Raw genomic sequence first — 23599 nt, 5'->3', positions numbered from 1 at the left:
ATTATACTACGTGCCCATCACAAATTTTTCGTTCAAGTTCCTACGGTAACGCAGCACTTTTCTGTACCAATAAAAAACGATATCAGACGCCATTCAAATGTCTTACCAGAAATAAATGTGCTGCCTTTCTCTAAACCAATCTGAAAAGAAAAACAAATCCTCGGTAATGATTTCTTTGTTCGCATTGGTAACAAATAGATGAAATGCGTGCCACAAAGTGAAGCCCGATCGCAACGACATCTAACGGAATTATTTCCCACATCGATTCACACCTTCCTCTCCTACAGGGGAGAAGGCGGTACGATGTGTCCTCGCCTAATAGTTTTTCAGTAGCATGAGAAAGCCGAAGAAAAAGTAGTAACGGAAACAAAAAGTAGGTAGGGTTGTAGGGTTGGCCACGCTTCCCGAAGCACCCATGCCGAGGACAGCGGCACCGGACTGTTTACTGCGCGCATGCGCATATTTATTTATTTAGGAATACTGTCAATCCCGGGCGGGATCGTTAAGGCAGGGCACAAAACGTATACAAAAAGTCAGACAATATTTGGAACATGTTCAAAGGCAGGGACAATAATTTAAAATGAAAGGAAGATTGCGGTCAGAAATAAACGAAGCAAGACAATGATCAGTGTACAGTAAAAAGTACAGTGAACTATTGATACATGAAAACAAAGAAAAGGTATATGAATGGACGCAGAATGGAAATAACAAAGCAATAAGGGATTAGTACAATTTGCAAGTTATCAATGTATGCTGACAAGGAAACTGTTTGGATGAACATTCATGAATTTGTGTGGAAATGATCCTCCACTAGCTTTACAAATTCATCCAGTGTTGAACTTTGTGTTATTGATGGTTTCAAGGTGTTCCCCTTTCTAATTGCAAGGGGGAAAAATAAGTTTTGAAACTGTCACAATGGCAAGAAAATTCGTTTATAGTCAAAGAGTGTTTATAACGCGTGAGTCTTGTATCTTCGATGACGATGTACTTTGATGTATCTGTATTTAAGTGGTTATGCACAAGTTGATACAGAAGTTTCAGACGTGCTAGTACTGCGCGTTTTTCCAAACTCAGCATGCCGGCATTCTTAAGTAGGTGAGTTGGCGAGTCAGTCATTTTATATTTGTTAAAGATGTACCTTATCGCCTTCCGTTGTATTCCTTCTAGTTTTTTTATGTTTTGTTTAGTTGCCGGGAACCATACGACGTTAGCATATTCCACTGTTGATCTTATAAAGGCATTGTAAGCTAACATTTTAGTTTCGGGTGGTGCATCTCGGAGACGACTTCTAAAAAAGAATAACTTTCGTGTAGCAGCTGCTGTTACGGTATTTACGTGCGAGTCCCATCTTAGGTTATGCGTGAGTATCAAGCCAAGATATTTGTGTTCGCTGACTCGGGTTAGTAAAGTATTGCTTATACTGTACGGAAAATGCAGGCACTCTTTTTTTCTTGTTATCGGCAGGAATACACATTTATTAACATTTAGCACCATCTGCCACTCTGTACACTGTATATTTTTGCTGATTTTGCCGGTGTACACCATCATGCGGCATTTATCGTCTCGATGGTCGATGCTCGTGCGTTGAGGTAACAAAGCAGGGTGGGTGTACATTTCTAGGTACCGAAAAGGGGTTTTCTTTCTGATAAACAGTTGCTATGAGATTGCCTCTCTCGTGATGACTTAGGAGGCAGCAGGTTTTTGCACAGCTTATGCTCCAAAAACTCGTGCGCCTTTCTCTGACACCCAGGTCGCTGTGCGTGAAACCCCAGCAACTGCGCGTAGCAGTACATGTGGTGCTCGCTTGTGAAACGGAAGCCTTGTAGTTTACTACCACAGGTGTCACGTCTTGTATGGTTCCCTGAGTGCCATCTCCTGCTTACTCCCAAGTGTTTACTTAGAGGCAATGAAACTTAGAGAAAAGCGGGGACCACAGTCCTTGAGCAGCTAACATGCACTGATAGCAATGCCACTAACAAGAATGTTCCAAATATTCTTCTTCCTCTTTGCAATTACTTAGTGATTTTTTCTTCCTCGTAACCGGCATTTATATGCCAAATTATGGCTGAGGTTTTAACCTGTTATAATCCTGGTTGTAACGGACGAATGCGCGCATGCATTGGTTCAGTGGCTTATACGCTCGGCTACTGAATCTGAGTAGCGAGATTGGAACCCGGCCGCGGCTGCCGGGTTTCTATGGACGACAAACACAAGTGCGTCTTTGTGCTGAGCGATGTGAGTGCCCATTGAAAATGCAACAGAGTGGGCATTATTAATACGAAATCATTACTTCGCTATGTTCACAGATTTCTGTCCATAGGACGCGTCCGCAGACAGCGTCCGCAGGGCGCGTCCGCAGACCGCGTCAGCAAAATCGTGTCCGCAGCAGTTGTAATTGAGAAGTGTTAGAGGTTAATGAGTGATGTCAATCAATAGAGGGTGATGCAATGTTTTGTCCGATAAATACTTAGGCCAATAAGTCATTTAGGTAATAATTTAGAGGCAGAAAATGTAAAATAAAGGGCGAAAATGGTCTCATTACCCAATGAATGGGCGTCAAATTGAATGTATCAAATACTAAAATAGGTAAATAAATCAGTCAATTAGGTTAACTCAAGGACGTGATGTCACGCAACCTGAAGTCGAGCTAAAAGAGATGGACAGAAATGGATTGGGGGGCGCGCAATTTAAAAGTACCAAAGACTAAAGTAGATAATTAAGGCAGTCAATTAGGGTGACGTCAAGCAACCGGTAGTATAGAGCCGAAAAAGGGCATAGGAAGGAATTGGTGAGCCATTTGACAGTACCGAAGAGTAAAATGGGTAAACATGAAGTGAATTAATGTGATGTTAGTCGATGTTATTTCAGGCAACTGGAAGCAGAAACGAAAAAGGGCATAGCAAGGGAATGACACGCAGTTTGAAAGTATCAGACTAAAATGGGTAAACAAGAAATGAATTCAGCAACTAGAAGCAACCAAAAGCAACAAACAGCAGCATCCGCTCTTTCGCATTGCTTCAATGCAGATTCTGAAGTGCTGTTTAATCCCAAGAGGGTGGAAATTACTCCATAGCCCTCCACTACGGCACTTCTTTCATTCCAACCTTCGTCCATTGCGTTACAGCTCTTCATGTGTGGACTGAAAAATATGCCAGATACTGCACCTTTCTGTTTCTAAGAGCCCTTTATCCAATTACGTTTTTATTTCGATGGAGGCAAAGGCCAAGGATTTCGTCGACTCTGCGATGCCACTGCATTTTACAAATCCCAGATGGTCGAAGGTATTAGAGCGTAAGCTTAATACCTTATGTAAATAAAATCGGAAATCGACTGCTTATTATGCTTTGACCTTGCTTTGACCGAACTGGAGTTACCCTCTGTAGCAGTAAACTAAAAATATACATTGGTTGATAGAAAGACAATATGTAGGAATTTTCACACCCCTCGTGGACACTTATATCCCGCCATAAGAAGCAGAAGAGGAGTGGGATTGAAATATTTATACAAAAGTTTGCCTCATGGAGAGCTGTGTTATACATTCAGAACCTTCGGTTCTTTGAAGTGCAGTGGCATCGTACAGACGTCGTTGCGGTTTGGTTCGAAAGGCGGTAAGACCCGATTCAGTGCTCCAGGGTAGTAGCCGAGCGTCCAAATTCCTGTGCCACAGCGGTCTGCTTAGCCAAGTGGGTTGTATATACATATCATGGCATATTTACCGTTATGTGCAGTTATATCAGATAGGTGCCAGTTAAGAATAAAGGTAAATAAAATGTAAAAGTACTTTTGATGAAGAATATATTTAGTGAGTTATGCGATATAACGTAGGATAGCTACTGACGACAGTAAGTCTATCCTCTTAGTTTAGCATTAATCATTTAGGGCCAATATTTGTGCAATCTAAACTTTAATGTACCGGGGACAATTGTATAGGCGAGATCAAGTATATTCTCATAGCTTTTAATTATTGGCGACAAGAATAACTGCAAATATTGGCATTCTATTATGGTAGATAGTGGAGTATGCCATTGGATAGATACCGATGAACTACAACATTGATTGCCAAGCTATGCAAAACAGATCTTATTCGCGGTGAACAACCTTTGACCGCATTGAATTAAAAAAAAAAGAAAACTTTTTGAAACCTTCCACGACGCCACCAATCTTTGTTTTTCAATCCCGCCTTCATTTGCTTACAGCATGGATCAGGGTTCCAAGTTCCGAGGTGAAGTGTTATACTTACTGTAGCTTTCTTTTTTGATAAACCAACTTGCATTACAGGCATTTATGTTTCGGATTTTGTGCTGGGTTGCACCTTAATGAGGGTTCAATGTAACTGCGTTGGAGTAGAAACTCCGGGGATAGTACTGGGCAGAAGTTATCAAGTTCCATTCTAAAAACAAGGAATTCAAAGGGGAAATCACAATACAGGTGCATTTTAATTGGCCGTCTTTCACGGCGGATAGTGTTCATTACCCTCGGTGCTCACCTCAGACTGCTGAAGACGCATTCTCCGCAGGCTAAGCAATGCCTTCACAGCCAGGCGCTCCTTTACCTCCCGCATAAAGGAATCGTGTTCGCTGGACTGTTTCGGACTCCTCCACGATTCCTCATCCACAAGCACTCTGCATTCGTAGCGAAAGATTCTTTAGGTGCCGTTACGCCGCCATCAGTATTGAAGTGAGCATAACACCATGGTATGAAAGCATTCGCTACCAACGCACTCAAGCAGGTATACTTCAGCATATTCGATTAAACAATTTTTAAAAGTAAAGCTGTAAGGGACGCACTGCAGCGTGTCGGCTTACGCCATTGGCAAGACACATCAAGAGTCAAAGTCACGAGCACGTGGCACCAGGTGATTGTGAAGTCAACGAGAGTCTACTGAAGAGCCGTCGGGGCGCAGTTAACACAAATGCTAGTTGAGTGTGCTAATTTCATCGCATTCAATAAAGACACAAATTTCACTAATACCGATATCATTGCAGTATCCCAACTTGCTCTTTCGGTAGTTTTCCGTGTAGTTAAACATAGTAGACCTTTTACGCTGCCCGATTGCTACACGGATATGGGAGGCTGTGATAGGGGAGTCAAAAGATAACGAAATAAAAGTATGGGCGACACTTAAGCTCCGCCTTAGGTGCGTGACTCGATAGCGTAGGCTGCCACCTGACATGTAAAGCCACCCTTAAACCAAACCAAATGACCGTGCCTCGTGTAGCATATAAGGGTGAAGTAAATTCAATGCTCCTGACAGGCTGATACTGATGTCACTCTCCCATTAGAAAAGAAAGGTGCGAATTTGCAGATGCTTCCAAACGTAACGCCAGGTAGTCCTACGTTTCATCAGTGCGCGGTAACCATACTTGCCAGCGCCAACCTGTTTCGCTCACAACTCCCACGGCAACAATGATGGCGAGAACGCCGACGCCGGAATTTCGGATGGATGAAACCATTAACGAAATCTCGCTAAAAGAGACATGTTTGTTTTAGTTCATGTTGGATTTACAAAAGTATTTAAAATTAGGTCATCCATATATGTTGTAATTCTTCATGGCCAAGTCTCTCAGTGTGCACACAAACGCTAATCTTACCGTGTTTGTAAAGTTGATTTTACTATCATGAGTACAATGAAAGCATTCAATATAGTAGTGCCTGATAATCAAGCCTCATGGAGAAAGAATTCAGGCTGGCTCTTACCGCGCCGAGATTTGCTGCATTTGTAATGCTGGCGAACCCGGAGGCGAAGCTGGTAGAACCTCGGCGATAAGTCCTGGAATGGACATACTCCCGCGCGTCGCTTGACGTTTCGGCACGGCACTGCCTCCGGTTTGAGACGTATAGCTCCTGCTGCGAAGGAGCGTGCGTACCTGGTACAATGTCGCGGCAATCTAAACTAATGAAATTGATCTCTCTCTATAGGGTGAACCGAATGTACAGTATGCTCTACTCTTGGTGCGATCACAACAGCAGGTGCTCGCTCTCTTGAGAGCGTCATTGTTTTCAACCAAGCCGCACAAAAAGGTAAGGCTGCAGGCTGATCAAACGAAGCGCAGCTGCCACGTCTCTCTCAATGCACCCCGTTCCTTAGATATGTCGTCAGAGTCCACGCATTGGTGCTGTGAGGATAGCGAATACATTTTCCCGCACTAAATTCGGACGACCATGTACATCAACATATGCGGAGAAACGTGCACAACACGCGAATAAAGCTGCAAAAACGGAGAGCAGCGCCGCTGCGATGAAGCACTTTGGCATCACTGAAGAGGCTAACCACAAAAGAAACCAGCCTCAGATCTTTTCCTCAAACCGAGCAGACGCATGCTTCATGGTCAGCAAGAATTTTGACTTGTACAAAACATTCTAGTAATAGTACAGCAGAATGGAAAGTTGGGCTAGTTGAAAGCTGTTCATGGTGGATAAGAAAACGCAAACGGAACGTAGACACTGTCTAAGAAAAAAATAGGATATCTGCGAAGATTATGAAATCGTTCTCTTCTTGTGCATTTGTTAACTGACTGCATCGGTTGTCGATTAGATACCTGTTCATTTTAAAGAGTTCGTTTTTTTCCCAGTAAACCGGATGTGAAACCGCGCTTGTCTTGTATTCTCTGTGTCTACGTTCTGTTTGCGCCCTCTTAATCATCATAATAATAGTATCTCTATTCAGGCCGTTTGTCAACTGAATTCCAAATAGATTTGCATTTAGACTTGCTATGTACGGAAATAAAGTTTTAGCCCAAAAAGAGCCGTTACAAAGAGGGCGAAAATAAACGCGTATCTATGCTAGGCCTGGTGACAAAACTTCAGGCTGGACCCACTGAGCCTTGCCAGACTGTAGGTCGTAAAAGAAAGTGGTGCTAAATTAAGCTTGAAAGGATTTCTTACGTGATAGAATCACAAACAATATTTTGGTAGCCACGCAGGGAAATATGCACGCATTCATTCTATTATAGACGGCCAATGTTTATTGCGAACTGATGTCTCAGCTGCACAACACCCATGATAATGTAACAGTTGCATATTAAAAAAAAACTATAAAATGTTTATATGCTCCACGCCTTCTCTCTCCCTCAGTCCCTCAGTGTGGTGTCAGGTGCCTACCTAGGAAGTTGTAATATCCTTGATAACTGGATAATCGTAAGACGGCGGTGGCCTAAAAATTTCAGTCGCGTATCGCAGGCTCTTGGCTACACAGAATACACTCAGGTACAGACATTTGTGAGGCTTTCCTTTCTATTTGCCTGCTGCTGCGAAAAGCGAAGAAAATGTTAGGGCCTGCTGATTTACCAAATAAATTTCTGGTAACGCCGCAATAACAGTAGGTTACCTCCTCGCTTTTAGTGGTTCCACTCCTACCCCTATACACTTATTATACCACAATTGTCTAAACGGAAACCTCTCACTATGTCTCTATGTATGTGAGCCTTGAACACCGTACATGGGACGACATTTTTTCCCATGTAACCTGTAATAGCGCAACTCAATAAACAACTGGGTGTTCACTGTTCCTCCTTCTGTATGCCGAGAGTTTATTACCAAGCTTGGCGCTGTTTCCTTATGACCCAGAGGCCTACACTTTCGAAGATGTCTAACTGGTAACCTAGCACACGGAAGAATCCCGACAGCTTGCAAGACAACGCACAGAGGACCACCAGCGCGTAGATGCAGGCAGGTAAGACCTGCGGCATCCTGACATTGAATTTGAATCTGGCGATAGGATATACATATGGAATCCCGTTCGCCATCGCAGTTTTAGCGAGAAGCTCCTCAAACGTTACACTGGCCCATACGACGTCGTTCGCCGTATAGGTGACCTAAATTACGAGGTGCTTGCGATTTTACCCAACACATCTCTTCGGCCATGTCATACTGATGTTCAAGGGGTTCGCGCCAAACCTTATTGTGAACGATAGGACCAAGTATTTTGAATTTGCGCTTTGCTTACGCTCTACCGTTTGAGTTATGTAGGAACGGACATCGGACGATGCGCCTTTAGGTGGAGTAGTGTCACCCATGGTAACAGTAGTTGCTGCTTCCTGCATGGGGTAGAGCGGCGACAAAGAGGATGAAGATGACGATCGCGCTGAATGCGCGTAGAATTGGCTACCATCGTTTTGCCGGGTTCCATCTCCTATTTCTGCCTCTTGCGCCTGATCAGACTCCTCGGCCATAACATTTAACCCTGCCCTTCTGAACTGCCGTCTCGGATCGCCGATATAAGCCGTGGCAATATAATTGGTCCTTTGGTCGACGAATTCTATAACTGCAACTTGAAAATCCCTCATATTCATAATGAATTTCTCAATCATTTTTTGGGGAGTTATTGCCGTTTCGTTCACTTTCTGTTATATCTCTCCTTCCTATTCCATAGCAAACTCCATCAATGCACTTGGTGGCTACTTGTCAATTGTGACAGGTGACTTTTGTGTGTACTAATCGGGGAAAGTGGTATTTACAGCGCCAACACCAGATATTTCTCCTGATGGGGCTTTAATGCTGCCAATAATTATCTCGGATAAGAGCACCACCCTTGATCGTCTTCTGAAAGGATGGCACTGATATGCGGTCATGTAGCTAGGATACTAGAAGGGATAAATATGTCTTATGGTTAGCAACATAGCTGTAGCCAACATTCTGCTGAACCACATTCCTACGTAGAGAGAGAATCAGTAGGGATATTTTAAGAAACTTTTCATAAGTTCTTTTGTGATAATATTTGCTAAATTGGTACTTTGATGGTTTCACCGACTTGCCACTTACCATAGCACTACGGTTTTAAAAAAGCCATTGGGAAATTAAAAGCGCCGCAGGCAGAGGAAGGCGACGACACAAGGTTCTTCCTGTGTCTGCTGCGGATTTTAATTTTCCAATGCCTCCCCAACTGGCCTACTTACCTACACACCTAAAGAAACCATTTTGTTTTTCAGAGTAGTGTGGCCCATTCTTATGCTAACCTGAAGAAAGTCGGTCGAAGACAAAAAACTTTTTGCAGCACCCAGGAGCAAAGGCCAAATAGCCGCGTAGGTGCTCAGCAGCAATATTCGTGGCTCGAGGCTGGAGCTACTAGAACGTTCTCGATGGCGGATCTTTTTATCATGGTAACATAATACGCGACCTTGTACTTTTTACTTTGGGTTGATGTTCGATTGCGCTTAATATATTTAGGCGTAATCGTGAGCTCCTATAAAGATAATAATTTTTAGAATTTGACCATGTTACGATGAAATGTACGTAACACAAAACAAAATGCGTAGCGATTTCTCATACTAAACAACACTTTCGATTCCTAAAAGAAAATCACTTTCAAAATGATTTGAATTAAGATCTATATAATTAAAAAATAAATGTCGTCCACGTTTTTATACTTGAATCCAGCATATTACCTCTGTTGTCGGAAGTTTATTTTTTTTAGAATGCCTCGAAATTTCCTTCAAAACGCAACGTGTGAATCCACATTTTTCTATGCTTTTCGATGGCATTTCTGAACAGGAAAGATGCATTTGGTTTCTGATACTCGTATGGCGTCATTCCAAACCGAGAATTGCACCGGAAGCTTTCACTTTACACACTTTTTGTAAAATGTACAAGGCGCCAAGTGCTTTCTGAATATTAGAATGAATGCAATCAATAAATAATTCAGGGGATGTGCCAAAGATGTAAATTTTGCAGTCTGTTTTTCATTATTTCCGATCTCCACAGTGCCGCTCTTCTTAAAACGTCCTGACAAAAACAATATATTAAATGTTTTTGTCCCAACTCATAGCGCCATCACCGATATAAAGAGAATTGTTTGAGCAAAATCCAACACACTGAGTGCTAATCCTGGTATATTTGAGAGGGAACAATAAAAAAAACATCCAGTGTTCAATAGAGCAAATGTCCTGCAACACAGTTCCCTTTAAATGACATGTTCTCATCGAGGTGCCTATGTGCTTTACCTGCCTGGTAGTTTCCCGCTTAATATGCATTGGGACCCAGAAATGTATTTCTGATGTAGCAGCGTTAAAAAAAAAATAGCGCTTTTAGCAAAACTAAGTGCGATAGCATTAGATTCTGGATTGCTTAGCAGTTTCCGTTAACTTCGAGAAGCTGCACATCGGATAGTAGCGCCACAGCAGTGAGATATCCTACAATAGTTTCAAAAATGAAGTTTTCTAGTTTTCTTTAACTGGAAAGAAACCTGCAAACCTAGGTGTTTGGTTTAACCTCTATGAAAACACGGATGCCGCTGCCAGATATTGACCAAGGCAACACGTGGTATTAAAACCGCATGCTTAATCCTTGGTGAGCTACAACACTCCTTATTAACACTGGGAGCATCAAGTGTTAGATTCTGCTGCACAAATACTAAAGACATCATTTGGCAATTTGTGATTGTTTTAAAACTTCTACTATGAGGTAATAGCTCTGGTACATTTGGACGCTCGTTATACCTGACACTAGGTCACACAAAGAATACAAAACAGCAGCCTGTAAGTTATATTCGCCACAATGGATTTGCCTGCAATGATCTAAAAAGCGTTATTTTAACACCACCAGATATAAAACGCATGGCAGAAGATTGTTTTCTGCCCTGCATTCCAGAGAATCCTGACAATGCATTTCATTAGCTGGTGGCTGTGAAATCTAAACGTGTTTTCCTTAATGTCTTGTTTTGCGTTTACACTTTTTATGCAAGACGAGTCACTGCGTTGTAACATAGTGCTTTGAGTATTCGTCTTGTAGGGAGGTTGTATGGTGGCTGGTCACGCATCCCACAGCTAGAAGTACACGGGGTACTCACGCACAGTTCTTAAATTAAAGAGTTTACGGCTGTATGATCGTTTGGTTTTTTTAGTGATGAAATACTTGTCATAGATCATTGGTTCCACTTGTATAGACAATAATCCAGTCAGAAGTTTCGTTCTCTCTTAAAGATGCTGTTTGCCCTAAACGTCAATTGATCACTTGCGATTGTAATCAAACAAATAATTGTGCCTTTTTCTTACCCGGGCAGACGTGCGGAAGTAACCAGCGACGCATTACTTTCAGTGTCTGCAATAAGTGGCGGAGAAAACACAGGCGGTTGATCGGGGAAGCCGGCTGGGGAGAGCTGGCTTTCTTCAGAGAGCGTGTCTGCAGAATTGAGATAGAGAAAACTCCTCAACGGATCTTCTTTGCTTGAGGCTGAAACACGCATAATTAATATCTCGCGAATAAAACTGCCTTACAGTGATAGACGCTGACTTTAGGAGGGAAGAGACCTCAATGTTTTGCTGCCCTGCACGCAAGATGAGGTGCCTCCACTTTAATACAAGAATAAGGCAAGTTGTTGTCATCGACATGTATCGTATTTCCGGTGTAAATTACGTCAATGAGTCTTATCCAAAGGTGCGACTTGTGTACGGAAGAAATCTGTGCCGGCGGCGGCCACACCAGGTCCGCGTCAGAAAAGATGTATGTACTCTGCGCGATGTCAGCACAGGTTAAAATACCTCTGTGGACTAAATTAATTCAGAGCCCACAACTATGACGTCACTCATAGCTCATATATCAGTATGTCACTTCCGGACTTCCATACTTCCATGCGCAGTAACTGTATTTCGAACCAAATCAAAAGTAACAACAAAATGCAGCTCATACGCTTGCATAGAGAGTTTAATTCTGAAGGAGGAAATTGTGTTGATCATTTAAAACTGGTAGGGTAGCTGCCAATAAATGGTTTCAATTTTTGAATGACTGTCGTTCGCGTCATTTTTGTCCGCTATGACAACGTAATTGCATTGAATGCTGTTGCGGCTTCAGGTCCTGGACGCCACAACCGGCAGCCTGAAGACTGCCCGGGATGCTGCCATGTAATTTCATTTACTGTTGGCCTTCGCACCAATAAACGTTCCCCCCCCCCCCCCCCCCCACCATGTGTGCTTCGCATCTGTCGCATCGTGTCTCATTTCTCGCTAACTATACCGTCGCCTGCAAAGCTAAAACGTTAGGACACAAAATTCAAACATTATACAGTTGAGTTTACCGGAGAGCATGGGTACCAGGCTGCAAGAATGCAGTTGATGGTAAGCGAAAAAATTATCCGGGACTGGCATAAAGCCGCCATTGTGCTCCAGACAATCATGTCGACCAATAAGACCCGGCAACTGCCTAGTTGGTGTTGCATACTTATCCTTGCTTTTCCGGCCCCTTCTCCTCTTCTGATTGTGCCCTCGTTTCACAGATGGTTTTGCATGACGTGCATGTATCATCTGTATATATCCAAACAAACGTATTTGAAAAATACTGTTCATATTTTGGACGCCACATGCACCTGTGTGAGCACTGTGTATCACGCGATATGTTCATACGCGGCTGCATTTTTGTCGCACTGTATCACAGCTTGATCCTCAATGAGTTTTCTACCGAATGAACAGGTGTATCTTATACAGCGGTGCGACTTATCCGTCCTTATCAAAAAAACAGCGCAAACAAACGGGAACGAAAAAACAAATTGTATTTCAGTGTCTAGGTTCTTGGAGCTGTAGTCTTTTTATGTGAAATCTACCTTTGTTGAATTGGAAGGCACACACTATACCCAGAAAGCGGGCGTTTGTATTGGGTATAGAGTACCGCCTGCGCTTACTGAAATTTTTTGTCATTCGTGGATCGGGGTATCGAGAAAGATTTGGTTGGGACGCCATCCCAAATTTTCAGATACGTCGATGATTTTTTGATTCTCATTGAATAAACGGACTTTGCTAGGCACATGTCTACAGTGTTGGAAGTATTCAAAGCTAATTGATGGGGTTTGCAGTTCACCACTGAGATACCGGTAGATAACGAGATACAATTTTTAGATTTGTGTTTGACTGAAGGGAAGGAGCACATGTGTTGGAATTACGCACCACGTGCCAATAAACCGCTGCTGAACTATAAATCGCATCATTCTAAGGTAGTGAAATGTGGAATTGTTGTTTCATCATTGTCTTCTGCGGTGTCAAAAACCTGTCACTATGCTATGAAAAAGTTTCGACAACCAGGCTAAGAGATTTAAGGAAGCAGGTTATCCAGCTGAGCTTATAACTTTGGGTTGATATAAAATAATAAAAAAGCTTAAATCGCCGGCATTGCTCCGTCTTCACAGAAAGAACAGAACCGGAGAAAGTTCGCAGTCCTTCCGTATGTGCATCGCCTTTCTCATGGTCTTAAAAATGTGGCCCATAGGTATGAAGTTGATGTTGTCATTTCGGCTCCTAATAAAACTGTTGCATCTTGTGCTGTTAAACTCGATAACAGATTTGTGCCGTGCTCCAAAGGGGTAGTTTATAAAATCCCCTGTCCTGTGGTCAGATATACATTGGCCAAACGGGACGCTGTATTAATACACAACTAAGAGAACATCTCAACTCATTAGAATCTAATCGCTCTACTAATCTAGTTTATCATTGGTGTCATTCCTGTTTTCCGTCCTTGCATTTTACTGACATTTTGTACAAACACCCCGACCAGTTGGCCAGGGAAATCATCGAGGCGTATACTATGGCTAAGAAAGAAAGATTGTGTGTCAGCAAACCTTCCCTGCTCTTGCGTGACTGTAAGGTTACATATCTGGATATCACATAGTACACGTGCGTTCTGGTTTTGGTGTTTTATTGTTTCTGTTTCCTTATATAAGCATGTTTCCTCGGATTAAACTTTCGTTTAGAGTCAGCGCTTTTTCCTGTGGTTTCTTCCTTTCGTCCCCGTTTGTTCGCGCTGTTTTTTTTTTTTTTTTGGATAATGTATCACCAACTCGCCCGCTTAACTATCCTGTTATCTGTCCTCAAATCCGGAAAATTGGTCGTTTGAATGTGGGGTGCGACTTAAAATAGGTGCGAGTTTTACACCAAAAAATACGGTATTTAAATTTCATGTGACCTTTAAATCATGTCAGGGAAATAAATTACCTTCATTAGAGTTCCAGATTCTTGACCGAATTCTGTCAACAGCGCGCATCTTGGCGATTACTCAAGGTAATCTATTACCTTAACGCAGAAACATTCCATAGAGCTTGCGTGTAAAATAATGAAGTGTTACACCGGACCGCACTTTTAACGTTTTGCAATGTGAATTTCGGAACATGAATCCTTAAGGACCAGTGGAGTGGTGAGGATTCGTAAGTGTTTTGATATTCAAATGCTAGCAGGGCTACGCATCCTGTTGATGTCAACGTTTCGCGAAGAAATGCATCACATGCAGTACGTCCCGTACATTCGACGTGACGCATCGTGGCAGCCCCATATGTAAACCACTTTCTTGGTACCTGTAGAACTACCTGCAGGAAACAGCTCCGTAAAAAGAGATCCAAGACGGGAAAAAAAAACAGACTGAATTCTCAACTGGAATTATCGCATTTTGCTTTGCAATATTTCGAGCGTTGGCTAGCCCTCAAATGCTTCCCCTCAATGGTTACTCACTTTTCTTTGTCTGTTAAGTGAACAAAAACAAACTCTTTACATTTTGATTAGCTGAGCCCTTATTTTGCTGTAATCTGATATCAATGCTATTTTGCTTTCTTTGTAGCTCTTAGCCTTTGGGCTGATTTGTTTGACAAGTTTCGTGCACTTTTTGCTACCTGCGCAAGAAATTCCATATGAGAACCAGTTATTTTGATACCTTAGTACATAAAATTGTACTGACAAATCAGGATTAAAACTGACTAGGGCAAATGGTACTATGTCTGATAAGAGTTTCAAGAACATGTCAATGGAGTTGAAATACTAAGCAAATTCTGACTGAATTTTAGGGATTCATCCTAGCGTCTAATGACAAAGCAACACTTGAAAGGCTTCACCTGTCCTTTGCGTGGCTATTATGCTTTGCTACCAGAAGCCTTACATCGTTTTTGAAGAGACATTAAGCAAAGTTGTCACATGCTCTGCGTAACGTCATTTTTGGAACTTGCGCTCTTTGAGGCGCTTTACGGATCTTCATGAACAAACGATTGAAAAAGGTCAGGCGAGGTTCTTACCGACAACGGCACTACAGCTTTCCTTTTCAAGTGTGTCACCACTGCTGACACAGTGTGGAGGCTCTGGTAAGAAGGAGAGCTGCTCACTTTTGGCGCTCGCCGCTGAGGACTGGCTGCGCTGGTCGCATTTGTCCATCATTGCCTGGAAGTTTAATTCGTCGCGAACGATTCGTAAGAACTGCAGAAATAAGAGCTGAACATAGGCATGATATGAAAGATGTCTCGCTTCTATAGCTGCCAAAATTCCAGGCATACGATGCATGGGTCGAATACATCTCAGGAAATTCTGTCATCGAAATGTGAAGTTGCATCTGACTACGGGAGTAATTCTGAGGTGCTGTGAGCAAAGCAGCGCTTAAGAGAAGAACATGAAAATGCGACGCAGGCTCTTGTAGCTGTTATTACCCGCCAAAATGTCCTATATGTTAGTAGGAGTGTCATGTTTGTCATGTTTAAAGATATGACTGTTTTAGCTGTTGTGAAATCCAGAATATATACTCGAATTAAAAAAAACAGAAACGATAAAATGTCTCATGGCTAACTCGATATGTAAAGCCGGATTTTGCATGCCTAATCCACACACCTCCTTTGGATCAAGTGCACGATTCGTTAACTTGGCTGTAACATGTGGATAGTAGCAGTTGCCATTGCGTTACCAGCCATAAATAAATCAAGATTAAGGCGCCTAAATTTCGTGCTACTGATTCACAGTTCGCCTGCTGGGCTTCGAAGGTAACCGTATTAATATATTCCACTGCACAAAGCCTATGTTCTACGGCTATATAAAGTTGTTGAAACTCGCTGTGGATGTAATATTAAGAGGTGAAACCTATTTCATGTTTACAAAACGGGCCCAACGAAACATTTTAGGTTGTGAGACAGAACCTTCAACAACGTGAATTATTTAAATTTGAGTCGATAAAGCCTCTTTACTTCATGAACGCCATTTATTGTAGCAACAGCTTATGGTATAAATGTGCGGGACAAACGAGGTATGTACGTCAATCTGTGAAAACGGTTTTCCCAGTGAAAATTATCACGTGTGTATATCTGGGTCGGATTAACAGTGATAAGTTCCCGGTTAAAAAAATATCACGACGAGCCCATACCCCACTCCTCTCTTGTGTCCTCTCACCGCCCACTGTGGTCATGTTTCGGACCTGAGGCGGTTTAGTATCTCTCACAGAAAACACACGCCATATTTACTCGAAGAACCTGCAGAATGTTTTTGAACATCGCCAGAGCATATACTTTCCCGCCGAGCACATCTAACCTGATAATCTAGGAAACGACGGGACATCCAAAATTCTCCCTTAAAATAAGAACACGCATTCGCAAAAGAAAAAAGTATATTTCTCGAGTAGTTATTTTCTTGTCTAATTCGATAACGCAGGATGATTGGCTGTGTGTCAGCACCGACGAAGTAGAGATGCGTCTTGTTCACAAGCTGCTCGAAAATTGTTAGCGCAAATACGATGCAAATCGTTGAATTGTTTTGTGAATTCTTAAAGCACGACGAATTGAGGGTCGCCTAAGGAAGTGTTTCTACTGCGTTTATTAACACATGTTCTATATGGGGACTTAAAGTAGCGCTAATAATGTTTATTACAGCAACCTCTACCTTATTGCTGGCAGCCAAGGCTTTTTCAAAATGGGGTCCTGTCGAAATTAGCATCGCTACTGAAGTGGTAAAAAATATTATTTTAATGCGAATCAAAATTGTATGCTTACACTGGAGATGAAAGTAAATTTACATTTATCACGCAATTTTGGTGCTCTCAATTTACACAATTTAAATTTACATTTTACGAGATAGCGTGTGCAGCTCCTTCGTTCACAGAACCCAACACAACACAACACAACAACGCCTTTAAGAGTATTATGGGACATCGTTGATGGCTCCCATCTGCGGGCTCCACTCGCCGTTGCCTCTTTGGATACAAGCACTGTCCTTTAATATAAGGTGAACACCGTGCATTCGCGTCTACTACTTATTCGAAGTGCACGCGTCCTACTATAATTTTACAGAAACATTACAAGTATACACAAAGAAAATATTTTTACATGTTTCATAAGAATTGAACTTTTATATGGGGCATAGATTCACATAACATGTCCCCCTTTTTTTTTCATTCCACTTTTAGGCAAGTGAAGATAGGTGTTAACTTTTCTTTAAGCCTTTTGGAGCCTTTCGTGGGAAGAGGTGCTTGATGACATCAACGTTGACCCGCCTGAGAACCGTTCTATTCACTCTCGGCGGCGACAAATTGCTGAAACCGCTGTCAGCTATGGGCTGTCATATGTAACTTATAATTTATTGCATTTGTCACAGCTTTCACTGCTTATGCTCAGAATAATAGTACGCACAATGGATATCAGCAGCAGTTATGATAGGGTCAGTTGGTCTAAAAGCTGCTACGAGCTGACTCAACTGAAAGCCATCTAGAGCCTGTCAATTCCAGTGCGGAGTTCCAGCTGGTAAGCATCTGGAACTAGTAAAGGCTAGTTGATTACCAGGTGGGACCAGATTAATCAGCTAAAACCATTTGTTTTGTTTTCATTTATTTAGTCGAGTACGAATTTTTGTACTTGTGACCGGCGAACTATAAGGTTGGCTTTGTGATTAAGGATACGATGCACGAAAAGCTGTTGAAGCATTCGACGTTGTAATATATAATCTCTAATTTTAATCATGGGCAATCAGGAATATGATTTTTCTGCTTTTCGGGACAAAATCTGCTTTTTTTCATCTCCATGAGAGCTGCTGAGAGCGATGCGCCTAGTTCATTTGAACCTTTTGAACCCTAGATAATCCGGGTCTACGTACGTATGTCGTTGGTTTGAATCCCTATCGCCAACTAAACCATTACATGCATGCTTGTTAGGAAGCGCAATGTATTTGCACCACCCGGAACACTACACGAAGAACGGTTGCGCCAAATTTTGATAAGAAATGTGGAAATGTTGCACCCACGAGGATGCGTTAGTGATGCCATACGAGCAGCACCTCTTGTGCCAGAGGTTACACAGGAGACAAGGGCCATCCCAAAGCAGTACCTGTTGCGCGGGCTCCGCTCATAGATTCGGTGAGAAGTGTCACCAGGGTACCTATCATGCATTACCTTTACGTTATTGTCAGCTTCACAAGGTCGCGTAAGGTTGCGTAAGCTTTGTTTTTATTCCTGTCCACGACACGCATGTGCCAAGTAAAGTTTTCGCATTTCAAACAGATTGAGATTAAGGTAATGGCTAGTGCATTGCGAGCTTCGTACGCCACTTAAGATGAAGCCCCAAAACGTATGGTGCGGTTTTTCTTGGGGCGCTGTTTAATCGTGACACTATTGTTTGGCTTCGAAAAGAGCTCAATCCGACCTCAGGTGATGGTCTAGGAGCAGAGAGGTGTTTGTTGGGCAGACGGATGAAACGGGGCGCAGGTTGCGCCGATGATCTTGAAGGTGGTGAAGTGTTGGCGGACGTCACGGTGGCCTCTTTTCCCTCTGATGGTACCCACCCTTCTCGATACACCCTCCTGGAGGCGAAAAGCAAGAATTTCTTCAGTGGATATATCCAAAATGTATTTTAACCTCCACAGTTTTGCTCTAAAAACCGGGCTCGATAAGACGATGCAATGTGTGGAAAAGTGTAATTTGACATAGAAGACATCATGAGCTCTATATTTGGTAGACAAAGTACCATTACTTAATAATCACAAGAAGCTTTTTAACATTTGGCTTTAAGGTGCAATAGTACATAGTGCAATTGAAGGAGTTCCGCGCGGCATTCAAACGTTGCTTTTTTTTTTATTTTCCAATCAGCAGTTGTGAATAGAGATATTGAACTTTCTATTTGCGCCCATAATTATTTGTTACCAAACATGACGCAAGACATGCGCCAGAAACAGTGCATTTCACATCAAGAAAAAAGAAATTCTTTCACGACAAGGGTGCGCCGACGTTTATTTTGATATACTCTCACGTGAGTCCTCATGTTCCTGGTAAGGTGCTCTATATTCGGCTGCCTATTATGGGCTACTCATGCCGGCGTATAATACGTTGCACGTTCCTGGTGAGGTAAGTAGAAGTAACGCCTGTCCGTTAAGCTTATCGCTTTTTGTAATTGCCAGGGCGTTTTTCTACACTGCATGGACTGTCCAGCCCTTCACTGCTGCGCACTCACTGTTTCCGGCTGCGGAGGTGCCAATGCCTGTCATATCGAATGTAAGGGAACGCTGCTTTGTTTCTGCAGCAGATCTCTAAACGTGTTCCCCTGGCATCGACAGCGGCATTGAACTGGATTCGCGCTCATATTTACAATTTCTATAACATAGGCAACAGCAGCAGTTTTGAAATTTAAAAAACTGCATTCAACTGCAATTTTAACGTCTTCAATTTTCCAGTGTATTATTAGGTCCTGAAGTCATAAATTTGAAAGGGTATAGTAAACTTGTAATCGTATTGCCAGAACAATAATTCTGCCATGTCGACAAACACACCTTACTAATCAACACCCATAGAATTTAACAAATTTTCAAAAAATATTCGTACACATTGGAGAGAAAAAGCATAGGGTATAGTGACTTCGCGTAAATAATAATGACACTGACACTGGGCTATTGATATAATCATTAAGCCTTTTGACTGCAGCACACAAGTACAAAAATACTGTGGCGTGCTAGATGTAATTTTTGAAAAGTTCGCAATTTGCCCACCTGAATATGTGCTCCGGATTCAAAGCTGTTCAAAGTTATGTTTTACATCGAAAGATGATCGTGCTGCTTTGTCTGGGGTGAGTACCTCGCTGCTGCACTATTTATGCGTAGGTAAAACTTGCTGTGTGATCTTCAGATCGATGACCGATGAGTGAGCGTACAAGAGAATCCGTCAATAAAGATTGGCGAAAATCGCAGAATGCATATTTAGATTCGTTTCCAGCTACAGAGTAAATGAATTTTTATTTAGTATGGATAGCCGCCTAAATAAAACATTCTGGCATTCGTCTAACGTTATTTAGCGTGATGGTAACAATTTTCAAACGTAGGTTTGACTGCTATATGGGAAGTAAAACGAGTCACTTACCGATGGTAGACGCAGGTAATTCCGAACAGCACAGTGAGGAAAAGAAGCACAACGACGGCCGCCACGACGGAATCTGGACGGACATGTCTTGGAGCTGTATGAGCGTGCGAGAGGTAATTTTAGTGAAAAAGCACTAATCTTGAAGTTCAAAGCCTAGCGGAAGAGTCCAACGCCTGTATGTCTGCTTTTGATATTTTCACATAAAAAAAAAACGAAGCCGCGGAATAGGAGTGGATTTCCCCAGGGAAGCCAGTACGGAACGCCATAGAGCTGTCACCGCAAACGGTCGCCGCGCGCGCAGACTGTGACACAGTGCCATTCCGTCCGTTGCAACATAAACTCGTCTCTATCAACTTCCAATTGGGAACATACGTTATCGCAAGTCCTATTCGGTTGAACTGCGTCAAAACTCTACAATTTTTTACACTGATAGGGGATTCAACCACCATAAAACACATTTTCTTCATAATGAAAACCTGAAAATTACAACTCATCACCCTTTACATCCAGTCAAGAAGTTGACAAGACCCAAGCACAATAGAGTGCACTAGAGTGATATCTCCACCGTGTCTATTATATAAGAGTACTGCAGCATCGGCTAAACACCCAAAATTCGACAGGGTATTCTGAAACGCATCACCACTGAGATAAGGTACAATGTGTCAGAATTTGTAGCTTAGTATGATGTCGAAAAGATAGTCCTGTTCATTGTGTCTGGATATATAGGCTGCTCAGCTTAGTTCTGCGTCGCATTTTGCTTCTTGAGTTAAGCTAAGTTCATACAGAATATTTAAAAGAATTTCAAGCTCTTATCTCGTTTTCTATTCGAGAAACAGTGTCGAATTCAGTAGACGTGCTTAATTGCCGCAATACTGAACGGTCTCTAGGACTGTCAGTTGCAAACAACGTGACTGAGCCGTGAAGACTGTTTACCAGACAGCAGCATACGTTGAGCACCCGCCCTCCCCCCCTCCCCGAAAGTGCGGCATCAAACTATTTCCAACCGAATGTAGTAAAAGCTCCCAGGAAGTACTCTGGTCTTCTGGAAGATTCCTCCGCGAATCGAAAAAACATATTCGTAGCAGTGAAAGCGGAAGAAGTGTTTTTCTTATGTTCCATAACACCAGTTCACACCATATATATAGGGCTATTCGTTTTCGAGTTTTACATTTTTTTGCACATTAGGGGAGTAAAACTCAGGTGTTATTTTTCGGCTTCGTAATGGGAGGAAGAAATCAGGATTTTTGTGGAAACACTCTGAAATTGGGATTTTATGGCGTTAATTTACAAATTAATATTTTGCTTGATTTGCCATAATCGATGAAATATTGCCACGTGCCTAGCGCCGCGCGACAGCCGTGTTTGGTGCCGACGACAACGAAGCGGTGGTTGGCACGAGCGGCGCGCTGGTGCTGGACGCTGTGACTCTGTGTTCGAAACGACAAGCCGACCTCATTCTCGGGTCCTTGGCTACGTGTACTTTCACGGCTCCCTCGGACTTCAGTCGTGACACTGGTGGAGGTGCGATCGATGATCCCTTCTCCTGCGGACGACCCTACGCGGCCGCCTCTCGTGACCACTCCGGTTCATCGTACCAGCCGACGGCTCCGAGGCTTGTCCCCCGAGGCCTTCCCTCTTGACGAAGAGACTCTGGCTGTGGCAACGACACCGCCCGCCCGTACCATGACTGTCCCTTCCACCCCTTCGTCCTGTCTCATCCTTCAGACCCCACGTACCCCTAAACCATTTCACTGTGAGCAGTTTGAAGACGCCGAGGACTGGCTAGCTCACTATGAAAGGATCGCGACGTTTAACGGCTGGGACGACGCTGCGAAAATGCGGAACGTCTACTTCAGCCTTGAAGACGCTGCTCGGACATGGTTCGAGAACCGCGAGGCCACATTCTCTACGTGGCCGGCCTTCCGAAGTCAGCTCCTCGGTACGTACGCCAACAGTGACCGCCGAGAGAATGCCGAGCGTGCCCTGACCTCTCGAGTTCAGCGTCAGAACGAGGGGGTCGCAATGTACGTTGAAGACGTCATGCGCCTTTGCCATCGCGCCGACCCGTCCATGAGTGAAGAGAAGAAGGTTCGGCACCTGATGCACGGCGTCAAAGAACAGCTTTTTTCCGGCCTCGTGCGGTACCCGCCCACCACCGTCGCGGCGTTTCTGGCTGAAGCTGTGACCATGGAGAAACTGTTACAGCAGCGATGCAGCCAGTACGGTCGGCCGCTGAATTCCATATCCACACTACCGCCGTCTGACCGAACCGACTACAATCCCGGGGCAGATATGAGCTCCCTTCGCGACCTCATTCGCACCGTGGTTCGCGAGGAGCTCCAGAAAGTTCATGGAGCTCCTGGCGCAGCTTCCCTGGCCAGCATCATCCGTGAAGAGGTCCAGAATGCACTCACGCCACCAACAAGTACAGTCGTTCCACCACCACCCCCGGGCCCCACCGAGCGGATGACTTATGCTGATGTCACACGCCGCCCAGCCCTGCTACCCACCCCTTCGCCTTACACGCAACCTCAGGTCGCTGTGCACGCTGCGGCACCGCTGCCCCTTTGGGAAGATCGGCGCCAGGCGCCCCGGAAAACTGATCTCTGGCGCGCTCCAGATAACCGCCCTCTCTGCTACCACTGTGGCGAGGCAGGTCACCTGTACCGGCAGTGCCCTTATCGTCAGATGGGCCTTAGGGGATTTTCCCCCGACAGCCCTCGTCCACGGCCTGGTCAGCGGCCTCAGGACATCGCCGAGTACGTAACCCGCCAGCGTACGTCACCCGCCAGTCTGCCACATTCTCCTCGTCGCGAGTCGCGCTCGCCTTCGCCTCGCCGCTCTTCACCCTCTGGGTCACGGTATACCGCTGGACGCCATGGTTCCTCGAGTCCTCATCGGGAAAACTAGCTCCGGCGACCTTTGGGGGCGAGGCCGCCGCACACCGATTCGCCGTAAAGCTTCCACCGCCGCACCGCTCGATTCGCCCCGACGTTGAACGCCGAATTCCTGTCCAGTTTTCGCCGCACAGACCAGATCGCCCCGACGTCGTCCGCATCGCCGACCAGTTATCACCGCCGTGTCGCTTAAATTGCCCCGACGCAGACCACACAACTGCCGCCCAGCTTCCGTCGCCGCACCGCTTGCTTCACTCCGACCTGCCGTCGACATTGAATTGTCCCGACGCCGACCACCCAACCGCCGTCCAGCTTCCGCCACCACACCACTCACTTCACTCCGAATCGTCGTCAACAGGCCCTGGTCTTGGCCGGGTCTCCCTGGACATCCCGATTATCGTCGACACGAAGGAGGTCAGCGCTTTAGTTGATACGGGAGCCGATTATTCTATCCTTAGCGGGCGGCTTACAAGGACACTGAAAAAGGTGATGACGCCATGGAACGGACCAGACATACGTACGGCAGGCGGACATGTGGTTGCACCACTGGGTATGTGTACAGCCCGGGTTACGGTGCGAGGCTGCACATTTGTTGCGACTTTTCTCGTTCTACGCGAATGCTCTCGTGATGTTATTCTTGGCATCGACTTCCT

This window comes from Amblyomma maculatum, chromosome 7, assembly GCF_055883805.1.
Source record: "Amblyomma maculatum isolate TAMU_Amacu chromosome 7, ASM5588380v1, whole genome shotgun sequence".
Lineage (NCBI taxonomy): Eukaryota > Metazoa > Arthropoda > Arachnida > Ixodida > Ixodidae > Amblyomma > Amblyomma maculatum.
This window is presented reverse-complemented; position numbering follows the sequence as displayed.